Source organism: Meleagris gallopavo, chromosome 2, assembly GCF_905368555.1.
Source record: "Meleagris gallopavo chromosome 2, MGAL_WU_HG_1.1, whole genome shotgun sequence".
NCBI lineage: Eukaryota > Metazoa > Chordata > Aves > Galliformes > Phasianidae > Meleagris > Meleagris gallopavo.
This window is the reverse complement of record NC_139405.1, coordinates 24,262,126-24,280,957: the sequence shown is the minus strand read 5'-3', so window position 1 is coordinate 24,280,957 and position 18,832 is coordinate 24,262,126. Positions and strand designations below refer to the sequence as shown.

Below are 18,832 nucleotides of genomic sequence, written 5' to 3'. Positions count from 1 at the left end.
TGTATTTGTGCTAGCCCTGATGAGTGTGTGCTGTCAAAGACTCTGCTCTGCTTTTGGTTCTGCTGGGTGCTCAGTGACAGTGGAGCCTGAGAAATGTTTCCATGTAGGCATGGTGTCTTCTCTTGTAGAAGTTGCCCAAAATACAGTGCAGTTCCAACAACACTTGAAAAAAAACAGCTGTTGACTCCAAGTCTTATCCTTGCACCTACTGCAACCTGGCTAGCACATCCTGGTACTGCCCCAGGCAGTGCTTACATCCCTTAAATTAGGGCTAGGATTTTACTAAGAGAACAATGGTTTGGTGAATTTTCTGCTCCCAGGATGTGAAGCAAAATAGAGATGACTTACTTAGTTAAAAGGACACAGGCTGCAAAACAGAATGAGGTGTGAGATGGCAAGCAAGACAAAAGCTATGTTATTTGATGTGAATAATGTGGAAAATCCATTAAAAATTCAGGCAATTGAAACTGAGTAGAGGTTATGTGGGAAGAGCATATTTGGGGAAAACTTCATGGCCCAGTGTGAAAGTACAAATTAATTTGCGTCAGGTGTGCTCAGTGATTTGTACCAGCTTCCAGTGGAAGTTCTGGATTTGAAATGTGCTGTATGGAAACTCATGGCACGTGAATCCATGAACATCTTTTAGATTTCCTTTTGATGAGAACTAATATTTGGCGAAAAGAGCTATGTTGGGTCCAACGCTTGCTATAATGAGTTGTTGGTATTTGAAAAAAATAATAGTGAGAATGATGAGAATGTATGTGGATGATAGGACAGGAAAGTCAACAGCTGAAGAGGCATTGCTTTGAAAGAAGAGTGATCTTGGACTGAGGAATAGGAAGGTAAGGATATTTCCTGGGGCATGGTGTCATAATGTAGATTGGGTCAAAGCAGAGTCGTGGTGCTGTGAAAAGAGGAAGATCCTGTCCCCACACCTGTGTTGGTTCCAGCTTCTGTGGTACTGGCAATCACCATGTGCTGGTTTCTGTGCATGTTGGATTGCCCTATGGAATAGTTCAGCTTCTTAAAATGACAGGAACCTGGTGCATGGTTTTCTTATTTTTTCTTACTTTTTTTTCCTTTTTCAATAAATGAAGTTCACTGTGTGAAAGGAAGAGTGGATGCGGACCCTGGGAAAAGGGACTGTGCCACGTGGTTGGGCAGGATAGAAGTTGGCACTTGCATTCTGCAACCCTGACTTGTTGCATCAGCACTGATTCAAGATGGAAACCGCCAAAAGGGTTGGTAGCAGCTGAATGTCCACCTCTCCCCATCCTGACTCCAGAAATGTCTCAGGAGAACAAGCACTGTGAACTCATGTTGCAGGGAGTTCCCAGGTCATCCAGGCTGCTCCCATTACCTCTACTTCTTTCTGCTGTGTATGTGCTGCCCTGCCTTGTCCTCATGCTGATTTGTGAGATGTCTACAAAATTTTACTGACCTCTCTGGTACTTTTATTTTTATTTTAATAAAAACTGATGTTTTTATTTAACTGATGTTACAGTGGATTCGTCATGCTAGCTTATGGCTGGTGTTTCGAAGTTTGAAAGCTGGTGGCAGAACTAATGTCTAAACATAATTTTTTCTGGGGGAAAAAAGGGAAAGGATCATTTATAACTTATGTGAGTCACTGTTTGATACTCAAAACCATGTACTATAAATATTTTTATTAAAGAGAAGTTTGTATCTGTTCCCCAAGAGCACTGCAGTCCATCCAGCAGTTGAACTGGTATTTCCGTTGTGGAGATGGATGCTCTTCTCCAGAGAGGCCTTTCTTTCTTCTCCAGCAGTATGTATAAGGGATATACAAAGCCAGCTGGTCAAATGGATTAGAAAGCACTGCACCACGTCAATGGGACCCATTGTTTGTGTTGTGGAGAAAAGATTCTTAGTTAAGGAAGAAAGAAATGCCTTTCCTTTAATCACAACTAACGAGGAGACCCTAGTATAGTTTTTGTGTTTTAAAAGGCTTTGACAAAAGATGTTTTGGACTCTTGGATTAGTTTATGTTTCACCCCCCCCCCCCCCCCCCCCCCAGAACACTTGATCCTAAAGGATTTGCCTGAGTCATGGATTTTTACTGGGCTTGTTAACTCTGTTGTTATTTATTTATTTTTTTTTCAGCTAGTGGAATAAAGAAATCCTTTGGGGAGAAGCACTCACTGGGGATTAGCTGCAAGTGGACCCAGCAGCTTGGTGGTTCCCCTGAGGGTTGACCTCTGACTCCTGGGTCAGATACTGACTTGTCTTTTGCCTCCTGGCTGAGCAAGCTGAAGACTTCCAACAAGTGTTTGCTCTGTCCTCACTGGTTTCCCTCTGTGCAGAGGTGGGCAGTGCAGGAGATGGGTTCTATGTTATCACAGCTGCTACTCCACGAAAGCAGGGGAAATTGATAAAGTAGATAGAATATCAAAGGCTATGGTAACTGTTATTGGAAGGAAACCATAACCTGTTTTACCACCTAGGGGGACCTGCCTGATTTGCTCCTCTATAATTTCAGAGCTTCTTTTCAAGTGGGGGTTTTCCTGCACAGCAGTGGTTCTTCAATTCATTGCAGAGTTGAAAGGTGTAAAGAGTGGCTTTTGGAAAGTTTCTGCTATGGATGGTAACTCTACCTAGGCCTGATGGTATCACAGACAGTGTGGTGGTGGCAGAGAAAGGTATCAAAGGAGCTGCTTGCACAAGCTATAACTGCTGTGTATTAGTAGAACTCATTTACTTTGGCTAGGAAGTTACAAGCAATGTGTTTGGGATGCAAAACGCTGTAAGAAGAGAAGCAAAGTTTAAACTGAAACCTTGTATGTAATGGAGGTTAGATTTTATGTGAAAGGCTAATATATAGATGAGTACCACTGAGCAAATGAATCATGCAGATTAACTCTGCCTTTGAGAAGACTGGTTAGACACTACGCTATCCACTACTTTCCACTGCCTTTGAAATCCTGGCTGTTTTACAAAGCAGTCAACTGCATCTTCTATCAGGTTGTCGAGGGCTTGGATCAATCCATGACGAATAAATGTCCAACCTACTCTATTGAAAGTTCTGTCAGTCATTGTAGTGGACCGGTAGGTTTTCAAGAAAGAGCTGTGGAAATGGAACCTTTCCCTCATAGCTATTATTGGAGGAAAAGTAACAAATCGCTTTCATTGTTGGAAGGGCTCACATGGAGTCGGGTTTAATGATGTGTGATTTTTCTTGTAAATAAACTGGATGGAATTAGGTGAACTTCCGGTGTATTAAAGCATTGCACCTTAAAATGAGATTTCCAAACAAGTCAAAGGAATTGAGCTCCAGTGCAGCTTAAATTTACGCCCTGGCATGCAGCGAACGGGGGAGGAGGGAAAGGGTGATATTAAATACACTAGACATATTTAAGTATTAGTTTTTTTTTCTTCTCGGACATTTATTAGTAGTTGATTTTTTGTAAACATGCCTAGCAGAAGAATGCTTTTAGAGGCTTTATAAAATGAGTAGGCTGTAGGAGCTGTAGAGTTATGTCCAGAGGTCTCTGTGTAGGAAGAAGCAGCAGATGGGAAGAAGTTGTGTAGAAAGCTGGCAAGAAGCAGGAGTGATCAAGGAGGGGCAGGCAGTCTGTAGTATGCTAGGAAGAGGAAGACCCTTAGGATTAAGAATATGGCAAACTTTGTGCCTTTCTGGTATCTACTCCATTGGTCTGTGCAGAACTGTGTTTCTTTTGAGTTTTTTTCTCCAAATTGGTTGCAGGTGATGAAATGGCTTAAAACTGTTATCCATTAGGAAACAGTCAGAAATCTGCAGAGTGTATTTCTCCAGCAATGACAGCTGTTGGGAGTGCATCAAAACTTTTTGCCTTGGCTTTCCATGGGGTATTAGATTAGGTTCAAAGTCTCTCTGTTGGTTGTCAGGATCCCTAATGGCCTGCAGTAAGGGTTTGTGAGCAGCTGCTGAGAGCTCAAGGAGGAGAAGTTTTGCTCCTCATCTGCCAAGAAACCTTCTTTGTTCAGAGTCAGGTTGCTGAAGTAAAGCAGCATGTTACTGCTGGTGATGTCTCTTTCTGCATCGTGGACATCCTGCACCCCATCTTCATTACTTCTCTTCCCTGCTCCTGGCTGCCAGCTGCAAGTCTAGTGCTTGTCAGCAGTGAGCAAAATGGATTCAACTCACTGGCCCAGAAGAAAACTAACGTGACAAAAAAGTGAATTGTTTGCTCCTGGGTTAATGAACTGAATCAGCTCTGTGAAAGCTCTGGTGAACATCAGAGTTTGATGCAAGAGAAAGAGTGCGTTAATATGGCTGGGACAGAGAGGAAAGAGCGGGGCTGGAGCACAGGATATGATGCTTTTGGTTATGATGAACTGCTAGAGTGATTCATGTAACTGCACCAGGAGGGCCTTAATACAGGACTGTAAAACAGAAACTGCTGTTAGTTTGGTGTGCAAACTGCACCATTGCTGTTATTATCATAAACAACCAGTCATATGTAAAATAAGAGATTGAAGTGCACACACACAACTCCAAATTTATTCAGAAAAAGAGCAAAGCACGTGATAGATGTTGGCCTCATTGTAATGCACTGCTGTGAGTCGCTGTGGCACAATAATGGTGAAGGTCATATCAGAACTTACTGAGGAGGAAAATAAATCATCAAAGTGAAGGTACACTTATTCCCAGTCTCCAGTAACCATCATGAAGGCACCATGTTCTGAAGAAGAAACATTGCGCCTGTAGAAAAACTATTAATGGATGACAAATTTCCTTAGACTGGACATACAGGATGCTCCAGGATTGTCATTTGAGTTCTGAGAAGCATTTATCATGACTTTGTTGAAGCTCATGTAACAAACATTATTGAAGCTCTGTTTCACATCAGCTAGCCAAGTTCAATTTAGCTGTATTGTGCTGGAGGTCATGACTGAGACCTTTGCCTCATAGGGTGACCCAAGAATTTTGAGCAGAGAATTATGTTCTAATTTATTTAAAGAGTGAAGGAGAACGTTTGCATTTTGTATTGTGTTCACAGCTTCAGTGAGTGTGAACAATAATTAATATCAGCAGTTAAGAAAAGAAAAAAAAGGTACTAGATTTTCACCATTAATTTTTCTGACCTTCCTGTGTCTTTTTCTCTTGCCATTTAATCTCCATCTTGCATGCATTTTTCTTCATGTCTATTTTGTTCAGAAGACATATGTATGGGTAAAAGAAAAAGATCTTTGGAAGGTTTTCTTTGCTTATAATGTAAGTTCAAGCCATTTTCCTTGTAGATGTCCATGTAAATTCTGTAGATAGTAAACTGCAGAAATTCATTTATAATTCTATGCTCTTAGGCAGACCAGGTACAAATAGTCCAACCCTAATCTGGCTGCACAGAGAAGCGCAATACTCATGTGAGCTGGCCTTGAAAAGACTCTGGTACAATGCATTGTGAATATGATGGGATAGTCTGTGGGCTGGGGAAAGATCTACTTGGATGAACTGGGCCTCCTTGTACAAACTTGCCACCTAAGCCTGTAAAATGACAGTTGAGGACCTTACAAGATGTGGTTCAAAACTTCAGACAGCTAAAAGAGATGTCACGTGAAGGTCCCTCTGCCCAAGTTTGATCAGCAAATGTATGAACCACATGCCTTTGCTCTGGTCACAGTTTAAGGGATAGCCCTTAAACTTCAATGATTAAGCATGCTTTTTTTTATTTTTATTTTTTCATTTTAATACACCAGCCCATCCTCAGTACTCTTCCAACTTTGTTGCACCATTAATTGTTACACTGAGTAACTGGAGTGGTAAGGATAGAGACATCAGGTAGAGCCAGATATTATGCAGTTGTCCCAGTATAGTCATTTGTGGCAACTTTGACATTTGAGTGTCTGTGATTAGATGCTGCCATGGCTTTACGAAACCTTGGGCTTTACAGAAGTCGAAATGTGCTGCCAATTTGAAAAGTTTGTCAAGTTTTAGCATGTGTTCTGATCTAACCTGAGCTGGATGCTAACTTTCATCTATTGGTATGAGCACTGTGATCTCTTCTGTCTTCAAAAGAAGTAATAGCCTTTATTCACAGAGGGAAGACTATGGAAATTATGACTCTCGCTTCAGGTTTTTCTTCTTGTATTTATAAATGCTCTTTGAAATAAATCTGCAAATGCAAGATATAATTCAGATCAGCTGAAGCAATATATTCAGTGGGTCATGCACAGAAAATTGTAGGTGTTCCTCATATGTTATCCAGATTTTTTTTAAATGTTCTTGGCAAAAACATGATGTGTGGACAGCAGTACTGATGTCCTGTTGACTCCCTCACCCTGCCACTAACCAACTGGAATGAAGTTATTTTTGTAACTGGCAGACTTTCTGTAAGCAAAATTGTTCAGATTTAGCAGCTGAATGGAAATGCCTGGCATGCTTTTTGTGGTCATTCTTGATTGCTGATGTTACAGGGTAAGGCAAAAGTGCCACAGAATTATGGTATGTTTGCATCTTTGCCAAGCAATTGATAATTAGCCTAGCTAAGATACACAGGCTCAGGCTTCCTAGTCTCCATGTTTAAGCCCTCCCAAAAGCTGGGTATTCTCTGAAGCTGGAAATTGGGTAAATTTCTATTAAATAGTAAGTGTCCACAAAATCTGAACTTGTAGTGCAATGGGACCATTAAGTCTGGCAGATTGGTTTAACCAAGAATTGTTACAAAGTATATGAGGTATACTGATACTCTTTTCCAAATCCCCTGATATTTTTCCTCAGCTTTGTTGGAGAGGGCAGTATAGATGAGACCTTTTAATATTTCCCTCTTTGTAGATATCCAAACGATCTGTTCTCCTTTTATATTCTACATGCTCTTTCCATTTTCTCTTCTGTCTGAGCTCAGGCACTCTAAATAGACAGTGTTCTAAGTACTTAGAGTCATCTTCCTCTGGTCCTTCATATGTTCTGTGACACTGCCGAGGCTGTTACTCTAGAGTTTCTACAGAAGGAAGGCAAACTGTGGCAGTCTGAAGTATCAGAAAAAGGAGAAACAGACATATTTTCTAACATTCTGCAAGGATTAAGAGAACTTTATCTACTTCACCTGGTAAAAGAAATAAATTCCTTATGTGAGCTACATGTCAATAGTCTCAGCAGTTATCAGCCTTTTGTAGAGTCCTAAAAGGGCTCTTATGGGGCTGCATGCTGTAGGCCCTTCAGCAGAGTTTCTAGGCATGAGAGTCTCAGCCTCCTGGAAACCCTTCTGGATAGAATTTACATTGGTCTGGGCCAAGGACAAGGAATCTGGGGGCTGTAGGCTGAAATGATTTTCCTATTTCTTTGTATGCGTCCAGAGCTGTGTACGTGGTCTGAAAGGCCCTTTGAGAATAGTGCCATTAGTGTGACAGGGCCAGAATTTCACTTTAGGTACTTTTACATCTGCATATGTAATCTGCTCTGAGCTGCTTCAGACAGCACTGGGATGACAAATGCCTGGGCAGGTTTCCACAAGTGCTGCCACTGTACCACGCTTCATGGCATTTTACTGATGTTATAGACAGGAGGTGGGGTGAGGAGAATGGAGTCCTTCAAAGCAGGCATTGAGCAGGGTATTCTTCAGGGCCACGGGGGCAGGAATGTCCTTCAGATCATCATTTTCAGTGGTAAGAGAGGGTGTTGCTTACTGGCTGGTGCAACAGTCATCTATCAAAGCCTCCTAGCTTTCCTCTGATGCACTGCAGTTCCAGCACTAGCAGTTTTCTCTCCGCTGCTTTGCTGGTTCTCTAGCCTGCCTCCTTTGTCTTCCTGCTTTCCCCAAGTCCTGCAGGTTGTTGTTTTGAGCAGATGCCTCTCCTGGGGCTGCTGTGCTTCTGTATAATCTTGCTCTGCTAGAAAATGCCTAAGCTCTTACCTTAAATAAATGTACACTATGGGAAAGACATTGATTTCCAAGAAGACAAAGCGTGGAGATCCAGGCTTGTTCATTACTTGGGGTTTAGATCTGGGGCTTTGCAAATGTGAGATCTGAACTTGTGCCAGCGTCTAATCTGACAATGTGTCAGTGTTTCTTTGATTTTACTTTATTTTTTTTTCCTCTTTTACTTGTCCTGTGAGAGAAATTTAACTTGAGTGGTTTGAGGGGGAATATTTTAACTATTTGGAACGGACTCTGTAATACGATAGTTTTCTGATCGATAGCTGTTGAGATATGACTGACAGTCAAACTCTGGTCCTCATGTCCCTGTGCTCAGAAAAGAGCCTGAGCCAAAGCTAGCTAGAGAATCTTCCCAGGATAAATAACTTTGGCTGTTCATAATAATGTATAACAAATGTAGAACGGTTTAAATTGAAAGATATGTTAAGGTTTAAGGTAGGTACCCTGGAAAATATCATCACAGTTGTTTGGCACTGACCTTGGTTGGTTTCCCATCTCCAGGGCATCCCTGCTGAACCTTGCACTTTCTGCCTTGCATTGCTGGAAATTGCCCAGACTATCTGCAGCTAGGAGACAAGCCTCTTGTCTAGAGAAACTTATTTATTCCCTGTTGTTCTGACTGTGGGACTGCTTTGCAAATGTTTTGGGCAGGTTTTCTCCTGAAATGCTAGTTAGACTCAGCTCTGTTTAAGAGAAGAATTACTTGTGCTTGAACCTTTCCTTAAACAGCTCTGAGTGTTCTGGTAAATACAAATTGCAGCTTGGTATTACAGCTTTTCATTACTCTCTACTCTTGATGGCCATTTTTGCTAAGAGGTACATTTTGAGAACCAAATGAATTTATGTATATCTTAAAAATGAAAAGCTTCTCTGAGAAGCCTACCACTAAAATTATACGCAATTTCCTTTTGGGGCAGGTGGTGTGTTAGGGCCATGTGAAGGCTTTGCAGGCAAAAGGGTTGTACTTGGAGTCTGGCATAGCAACAATACCAATTGCTGAAAATGTCTGAGAGAAGTCGGTCTCCTGTAGTGTCTTGCTGGTCAGTTCTGTGTGCAACAGGAACCTCTGAGCAGCACAGCAACTCCTTCTAGCTGGCTCCTGCCCCTAGGTTCCTCCTGCAGGGGAGCAGCACCTGAGATGAAGGGATTGTCAGAGATCACTCAATTATGTTTAATTTTTAGGGGCTGAGCATAGGTATTTGGAAGGAGTCCTCCTGTGTGTAGCAGTTTATTTCTGGCAGTTGCTCTTGCTTTATCATTGCCCGGGGGTTATCACTATCTGCCAAACACATGCCTACTGGAGAACTTTGATCTTCCCTCTCTTCACAGCTTGGTTATGCATTTTTTTTCTATGGATTTTTGCAGAGAACTTCAGACCAAGGCTGTGATCACCCTTTGGTTCATGATGGTCAAAGCTTTCCCCTTTAATCAATCTTTAGAGCATATGCCATATCAAGCTGTGCACCAATTTCATTCTTTCTCTACTTCCCACATGCAGTAATATATTATTATCCCTTCTACACCACCACCAGTGCTCACAGGATTCCCTGTTGCACTGTTCCAGGGAGCTGATCCAGCCAGAAAGTAACCTGAAAAAGAAGTGCCGAGCTCTGTGAACCTTCTTCCTAGGAGATCAGTAAGTGTTAGTGCTGGCCATGGGAAAAGGTGGGAACATGTATCCTGGGGGTTATGGAAGAGTACTATAACTTACTGTCAGATTTTTATACCACCATCCAACCTCAGTGATTTGAATGGGGAATATATAACTGTGAGAGCCTTATCTGAGTCAATGACTAATTGTTAATGTTACTGTGTTTGCCTTGCAGAAATATCAGGAGGCTGCAATCATGATAGAAGCACTGCTGTGCCTAGTTCTGTGTACTCACTGGAGGAAAATTACACTGTGTTTGCAGTCTCCATAGATGTGTCGACCAAACACAACTAATGACAATACAAATGTGTTTTGGTCAGAAAAACTGTAGTGTTTCTAACTGAAAGTCCATCTCTCTTACCCTATATTCTATCTGATGGGATAGCAGATATAGAAAGAGTGCAGGAAGCGTGGTGTGCACAGCACTGCGTTATATGGTACACCCTCACAGCTGCAGGGAAACAGGACTTCTGTGCTGTAAGTTGCATCCAAGTGATAATAGTTACCAAGGGACTTATTCTACAAGGAGTTTGTCTGAACTGACGAAGATCTGTCTTGAAGGTCTCTGCAAAAGCCCATTGTAGTAGGTTTCAGTCTTATCCAGTGTTTTATTATATGTGCTCTTTTAAAAATTCTCTACGTATACCTTATTTTTTGTATCCAAGATAACAATTGCTTCTTACTTGTGTTCTCTGCAGTTTTGCTAAATTTGTGAACCAGAGTAATTTGAACAGTATTAAATTTTCTCTAACTTTTTATAATCTGGGTTGTTAGTGGGGAAAAACTACAGTTGTAGGGGTGGGAACTTCATGGTCTCCTTTGTAAAAGGGTTGAGCCCTCTTCACTCATATGGTTTGAGCTGCTTTTGGCACCTCTGAGAGTTGAAATATGTTCACAGTTGTGTGCTGCAAACTGAAGGAAACTTTCCTCTATATGCTACAGTGGAATTTGCTCTGTGACTGTGGAGGAATGCAGCATCATATGAGGGGGGGGGGGGGGGAAAGAAACAACCAAAAAATTCCAGGAATTGGCAAATTTGAAAGAGTTTCATCAGTTATGATCAGTTGTTCTTCAGATGGTTCCTGGGAGCCATTTCCTGTGTATCAATATAGAGCAGAATTAAAAAGTGAATGTAATATGTCCAAGACTTGTTTCCTATGCAAATACAAACAATATAAAATCATAGGTTTGAGTTGGAAGGAAACCTCAAAGGTCATCTAGTCCAACTCTCCTTCACTGAAGAGAGGCACCTACAGATACACCAGGTTGCTCAGAGCCCCATCCAACCTGACCTTGAGTGTCTCCAGGGATGAGGTGTCCACTACCTCTCGTGGTAACCTGTTCCAGTGCTTTTCCACCCTTATTGTAAAAACTTTTTTTCTTATATTTAGTCTAAATCACCACTGTTTTAGTTTGAAACCTTTTCCCCTTGTCATGTCACAACAGACCCTGCTAAAGAGCCTGTCCCCGTCTTTCCTGTAGCTCCCCTTTAGATACTGAAAGGCCGCTATCTGGTATCCCTAGTGCCTCTCTCTTCCTCAAGTTAGACAGTCCTAGCTTTCTCAGCCTGTCCTCATAGGCAAGATGTTCCATCCTTTGGATCATTTTCATGGGCGTCCTCTGGATGCGCTCTAACAGGTCCACATCTCTCCTGTACTAAGGACTCCACATATGGATGCAGTACATGTAGAACAGAGGGGCAGGATCATCTCTCTCAACATGCTGGCCATGCTGCTTTTGGTGCAGCCCAGGATACTGTTGGCTTTCTGGGTTGTGAGAGTACACTGCTGGCTCATGTCTTGCTTCCCATCTACCATTAACCCCAGGTTCTTTTTTGGCAGGGCTGTGCTCCATCCTTGCATCCCCCAGCTCTTACTGATAGTGGAGGTTGCTACAACACAGACACAAGACCTTGCACTTGGTTTTGTAGAACATCATGGTGTTCACCTGGGCAGTCCACTGCTCAAGTCTGTCCAGATCTTTCTGGATGGTGTCCCATCCCTCAGATGTGTCAACTGCACCATGCTACGTGGTGCACAAACTTGCTGAGAATGCATGCGACCCCTCTGCTGATACCACTCATGAACATATTAAAGAGCACTTGTCCCAGCACCTGAACCCTATGGGACACCACTTGTTACTGATCTTCATCCAGACATCGAGCCATTGACCACCACTGTCTGGGTGCAATCTTGCAACCAATTCCTTGTCCATTGAACAGTCCACCCACTCATATTCTTTCAGTTTGGAGAGAAAGATGTTGCGGGGTACCATGCCAAAGGCCTCACTGAAGTCCGGATAGATGACATCCGTGGCTCTTTCCTTGTCCATTGATACTGTTACACCATCATAGAAAACCACTACATTTGTCAAGTGAGATTTGCTGTTGGTAAAGCCATACTGGTTGTTTTGTATCACCTCCTTCTCTTTCACATGCCTTAGCATAACTTCCAGGAGGATCTGTTCTATGTTATTACCCAGGACAGAAGAGAGGCTGACATGTTGATAGTCTACCCTTCTTAATAGCAGGTGTGACATAGCCTTTTTTCTTGTTACCAGGGATTTCACCTGTCATGACTCTACAAATATCACCGAGAGTGGCAATAATGATTTAATAATATTTTAGATCTTTTCTTAGAAAATAACAATCATTTCCTTCCTCTGTCTTTTGGTAAATTTGAGGATGTAAAGAGACATTAAACTGAATTTGGCATGAAGCAAATTCAACAAAATCCTTCCTTTTCACCCTGGCTACTTATTGCTATTTCTCTGTTCATACAGATGAAACCATTTGTGCATCTGTGCTGAAATGATCCAGGTTAAACATCAAACAAAAAAATCCAGCGGCAAAAACATGTTTGTTTTTTTTTTTAATTAACTTTGATCTGCAGATCCCACCTGTTTTATTGATACACATCCCTCCATGAATTTGTGTTGGTGTAAGTGAGGTGGCTCTCAACTGACAGGGAGCACAGGTGGGTGGATTTGGGCCTGGGGAAACTGAATGGCAAAACAGGAGAACACTTGAACAGAAGTGTGTTAAACAGTGACTCTGGTAATTCTCTGTGGCCTCAACTAGCTTCTGCTTTGAGTTCATATATGCACAGTGTATCTCCAGATAGAAGTGGCCTTAACTGCTGGACTACTCATCGATATTGTAATGATCACCAAATGTGACATTTAGGGGATCAACTTCCTTTTGAGTTGATCTTATACCTGTTTATATTTAGCAGGAAAACATTTGTGTGGTCTCTCAGAGACTTTTTAAATTGAAGAAACTGTTATATATATGTGTATATATATATCAACTATTATATATACTATCTCAACAACCCTTTACAGTGACTGGAAGGAAAACAGGGAATTGAAAAACCAGGCTACTGACTTCAAGTCCATCTCTGCGTATTTAATTCTTTATCTGTATCACATTAGTGATGCCAGCATAGATTTTGGAAAGGATTATAGGCTCTGCCAGTGAGAGATACTATGTATTCATAAGATGATATTAGAAGGTAGATGGAAGCAGCTTCTTCTGAAGCTTACTCTGGTATAAGAAAGAATGGCTTCAAGGGCATAATGCTTTTTCTCCCAAGCTATGCAGTTCCTGTCTGTAGTACAGTAAGGTTTAGTACAATAAGGTTTGTTAAAGATGCAAGATTATAATGCTGCACAATGGTCCCAGCCTCTGTTCCTTTAAGTCCTGTACTGGCATTTGACCACCACACCGTTGAGACGACTTCGGGGTTTTAAATGCAAGACGTTTAAATGAAAAGTGTCTGCACATCTTTGGATTGCATCCTGGTTTCCCCCGAGCCTGCTTGGGACAGATTTGCTTCTCCATAGGATCATGTAAGTCAGAATAACTGGAGATTTTGCCTTCTCTGGGCAAGCTGGTTACGATTGATATGTAAAACCTTAAATACTCCGAAGGTCAACCAATTAAGAGTGATGATTACGAGCTGGTTCGTAGTGAACTCCTATTCACTTGCAGCATTCTCCAGTCTAAAGTTTCTTCAGAGGAGATGCAGGGATAACACTCCGGGATGGGAACACTTCCTTTTTACATTACTAAGCGGCATTATTGTCTAAAATGTAAATCAAGTAATTAGTGAGGTCAAGAGACCACACAAAAGATTTTATTGGCTTGAATAAAATGCAGCCTGACATCAACCGGTGTAGAAACAGATTTTCTGCGTTAGCATGAATCAGCACTTTAGATGCAATTTCATCCGGTGTCTCACTCATGCATTACTGCATTTCCAATTTATTTTAGGGATGTAATTATTTAGATATATATTTACTTGCTTTAGATACTGTGTTACCGACCTCATTTCTGCATAAGGCTTTAGTTTTCGTTTCTACTCCATTTTCATTCTGTGGTTTATTTATTTATTTCTCTCCTTATTGCTTTGTTTCTTCTTTTCTCATGGAGGTATGCTTAGAAGTTATGTGCTGTTTATCTTGCTCCACAGTTGCTGCTCTGAACAGTTTTTCTTGTATTCCCACAATTATGTAGAATCTTTTAAACAGTATAAAGATGTGAATTTAACAGATTGTAAATTAGGAAGCTTGAGCTGCCTTCACCCATGTATTTTGGCTTTTACTATCTGTTTGGCATGCGCTACTTTCTCATTCAGATGTAAGCAGCACTACTGAAGTGAAAAGGCCTTGGCTGTGTTTTAATAGTAAAGCTCTAGGTGTTTGCACACTATGTTCTTGTGCAAGGGGACATAGATCCTCCCAGTAAAATAAATTGGTAATTTGCCAGATTATCTTCTGAATAGCTAAGCCAAAGGATGAGATAAAATATGATCTGGATCATTTGCCATCTGGATCATAGCGATAGAATGCGAGGAAAGGGCCCCAAGTTGTGCTAGGGGAGGTTCAGGTTGGATATTAGAAAAAACTCCAAGAGTGGTTGGGCACTGAAACAGGCTGCCTAGAGAAGTGTGGTGGAGTCACTGTCCCTGAAGGTGTTTAAGGAAGATTTGGCAGTGAGGGACATAGTTTAGCAGACAATATTGGTGGTAGGTGGACAGTTGGACTAGATAATCTCAGAGATGTTTAGAGATATTTTCCAACCTCAGCAATTCTGTGATTCTTTGTGCAAGGGGAGCAGGGGCAGTGGGAAGATAGGTGATAATATGCCAAGTTTATAGTGAGCTGGAAGCTGAACCCAAGTCAGAATTACCTTCCGTTGCCATGCAAGGTGATATGTTCCTCCAGATTCTCCCATCCTACGTTTTGAATTGGCATGGCTGCTAGATTTATTTAAATAAGAGTATGCAAACATTTACATGAAGAGATCATGGAAATTTTTAAATAAATCCTTATTTTCTGGTTGTTGTGGTTAAAAGAAGAAATCATTGTCTTGCCTGTATTTACACATGAGAGACGGGAATTCTGCCAGTCAGCCATGGGAGCAGTACTTCTCCCAAGCGAAATGCCCTGTGAGGTGTGTAAAGCAGCAGAGCTGGATGAGAGGGGAGGCAGGACTGGCTCTGCCAGTTGGGGAGAGTCAGCTAAATGAATTGAGTGCTTTACGCTGTGGCAGGGATTGAATCATGTGCCAGACAAAGCAAACTGCAGGCGTAGAGCTCAGTTAGCACCCACTGGTTATTAAAGAATATCTTCCCAAAGATATAAGGATAAGAGAATGGGATTTTAGTTCATTTTTCGCCTGTCTGTGAGATTGTAGTCCCATGCTTTTACTCAGACCATTCCCCTCTCAGGCTAGTTATGCAGCATGAGGTTGATGAGAAGCCTCAGTTCTGTTTTCTTGCCTTTCCAAAGCAGAGTAGTACCTAGCTTAGTGTGCAGGGTGTCCTGGTCATACTGGGCATTTGGTGCTCTCTGTGAGATAGGGAAATATTATCTCTCATTGTATAGACAGTGATTGCAGCACAAAGTAAACAAGCTCCATACCCTCGGAGGTAGTTTGATGCCTGAATCTAGATGGTCGCAAGGTCATACAGGCTCTTCATGTTTCTAAAGCTTGAGGCTGTTGTGATTTTGTGCCTGGACGCAGACTGTGTTGCAGGCAGAGATGGGATCTGTGTGTCCTAGGCTGGTGGCTTAGCTGCTGGACCAGACTGCCTTTCCTAATCTTCTACTGAGATCTCTGCTTTCAACCTGTCTGTTCTGAATGATGAAAACCACTGTGGTTTTATGCTGAAGCACTGCCTCGAAGCTTGAAAAGACTGCTTGGGTATGGGAGGTCTGCTTTGTTGAACTTCTGCCTTGTGGGAACACAAAGCCCCTGTTACACTGTAAGGTGAGTAGTGTTCAACATGCAGTCACCCCAAACCACTTCACTGCCTAAATACTGCACTGTGGGATTATGGTGAAGTATTAACACAGATAGGAATGTGCCATTTTCAGTCTGTGTTTAGCAGGAAGTTCCTCAGGGGGAAATGGACACAGTAAGTAAACACTGTAGTAAAAAGGGAAGTGTTTCTACCACCTATTGTGTCATGGATGCACGTATGTATTACGTACGTGTGTGTGTGTAAATGCAGAGTTTAATAAGGGCACAGAGGAATTCCTGGTGATTAGCAGACTGGATTTTGCCTGGGTTAGAGACTTTTCTAAACATGCATGCTAAATTTTCTACTTTATGCCATGTGGCTGGCTTTTAAAAGTGAGCAAAGTCACTCTTCTCTGGCTTTGAATCTGCCTGTAAGTTGTGGAGGACAGCCAGTAGATATTTTTGCTGGGGATTCAGGAAAAAAAAAAAAAAAAAAACAGCCCACATGGTACAAAGTATCTCTGTTCCCTCCCACTGCAAGGTTTATTGATGCTGTCTGCAGATTTGTGTTTGTTTTACTGCTGGTAGTTAGAGCTGGTGATCAAAGGCGAGTGTAGCCGAACCCATGAAGGGATGTAATTGGTTGGACTCTTTGAGTCCTCTGTAACAATACTCAGTTTTGTTGTGTTAGGCAGGGCTCCATAAAGTATAAAACATTGTATGATTGCCGGGGCAGTTGGTCAAATGTTTTCTTCTCGTCTCAATTCCTTTTATACAGGAAACCAATATAGCTGGGAGCCCAGGGATGAAAGCTTTAAACCTGGAGGGTGCCTGGTACTTCCTGAGAACCTCACAGGGAAAACGTTCAGTCCCCAAACAGCCTCGCTGACAGATATGTTTTTATAGTCTATTATTTTCTCTCTTCGTTCTTTGTTTCATTTGAATATAATAGGCTCTTTATTTTTAACTGCTCGTCTGTTCCTGCTGTTTATATCCTCACCCCAAATTCATAATTCTCTGGTTATTTTCTTTTTTCCTTTTTTGACATCACATTTGGTTACTGTCTAACTGTACTACAATGCCTGTATAGAAGGGACATGGTTTATTTTTTTACATTTTCTATTTTCCTCCCTGTCTTTTCAATAGAATCCCATATTTCAATTTGAACCAAAATGCTGTAGCCTTATTTATAGGTCTTGAATTTTGGCAGTGATGTAAGTGTGTTATATGGTTGTATGACTTCATGAGAGAAAAAGCTGGAGCTGCAGATGAATATGTAGAAACGTTATTTTCCTGTTTATTTCTCTAATGCATGAGATGGAGAAAAGACTTTAGGCCCATGATAGTATAGTTACTTTATTTCAAAATCACCTGTTTATTCATTTAGATAGAATAGATGGAGAACTTTCTGGCATGGTAGTCTTTAATTTGAACAAATATGCAATGTAGGGTACTTGAGTTCATCTTATACTGGCTTTCATCTTATAAAATTCATTTCAGGGTACTATCTGTGAGAGCCAGCCCCCCTCTCTTGCTGCCCCCGCACAACCCCATGTCCTCCAGCCCTTGGGGGTGAAACAGCGATGTTTGCTCAACTGCCCTGCACATACAAGTGGCTCTGCATGCTGCTGGGTCAGCATGACACAAACGCACCACATCTGATACTTTGCAGCAGACCTTGTTGTGAGTTCTTGCCCACTGGCAGCAAAACAGGCTGGAGAGCCAGAGTCAGGCTTTGCTCTCCATGCTGCCACTGCCTCCATGTGACTTTTGGGCAAGTTCGTAAACCTAGTGCTTACTTTACCCTTCTCTAAGTTAGCAGCTGCAGTGCCTGCCTCCAAGAGTGTCTGAGAATAGAACTGGTGGGAAAAAAAAGCTTTTTGTCCCAGAAAACCCGTTATACATACTTGCTATAATTATTTAGCATAGAACATTACTTATTTACATGCATGTACAACATTAATTTAGCCTCCAATTTAATCATAATGAAAACCCAAATAATTAAAATCTTCATTACAGAACGTTTCCTCATCTCCAGGTCTGTCAAGGTTCAATCATAATGCATCTTACTGTGAGGTAGTTAGATGCTTCAGTTTTGCTATTCTGTGGAAAAAATATACTTTTTTTTTTTTTTTTTTTTTTAACTGAAATGGGATTTGCTGCTCAAAAGCTGTTTCAGGAATACCTTTCTGTTGCATAACTTAAAGTACCTGGAAATGATTTTAAGCTGCTTGCAGAAGAACAGCTGGGGATCTATGACCTTATAATTATTAATTATAATTATTAATTATAATGCAATTAATAATTATTATTATGATTACTTAACTCTTTCAAGTTTATACGTTCTTTTTATGTGCTTTCTTTCTTGCAGATTGATCACCTTAATTATGGCATGTCTATTTGCATGTACTTAGCAACTATTAAAATGAAACCTGAAGTGCATTCTCAAACAAATTAGGAACTGCTTTGTATGTTTTGAGACAATCTCAGTGGGAGTGGACTAGAGTTTTTCATCTCCCTGTGCTGATGTAGTTTGGACTTCGCATTATGTCATTTTCCCAGACCTCTGACAGAAAATGCTCCCTCTGTTCTCAGTATTTCGACCATTACTGGTAATTGTCTAATGATTAACTCTTGGAGCAATGGGGAAAAAAGCATATGCCATCATTCTGAAATGCTGAATTCTACCAGCTCCTGAAAGGGATAAATCTCTAGAAGTTTACAGAACAACACGTTTTGTAGCTGGATCATGTAATTTCATTTTCATGTTTCAGTCACTTTTCGCAATTACCTGGGCAACTAGAGAATCCAGAAATCCCCATTGTATAGATGTCTGCTTGCAAGTCCCCACAGGAAACATCTGCAATACTGAATTAAATACAGATGCCGTTTTATGATCTTTAAATAATAACTTGAAAGAATAAAATCACCTATGGAATTGGTCTCAAAAATCCATTGAGATTAAGCCTAAATTTGAACCCCACTTTGTTGAAGCCTTACTTTGCACACAAGGTGTGTCCACACAAGAAAGATGAGTCAAGTTTTGTGCTGTTTTTCTCT

At 41.3% G+C, this 18,832-nt stretch overlaps 1 long non-coding RNA gene across 23 annotated transcripts in view; it reads left to right on the top strand.

Moving 5' to 3' along the window:
* The window catches only part of LOC104909589 (uncharacterized), a 299,514-nt gene that overhangs the window by 23,274 nt on the left and 257,408 nt on the right, over positions 1-18,832 (top strand). For 4 of the 23 annotated variants that reach the window (XR_014881991.1, XR_014881986.1, XR_014881990.1 and 1 more), the window contains exon 1: positions 9,767-10,108. The exons of 2 other annotated variants lie outside the window; for them this stretch is intronic. This is a non-coding gene — a long non-coding RNA (uncharacterized LOC104909589). Of the gene's footprint in view, positions 1-9,745; positions 10,109-18,832 lie in introns of those variants that run through there. 17 more of the 23 variants (XR_014881983.1, XR_014881989.1, XR_014881985.1 and 14 more) reach the window with 11 other exon arrangements.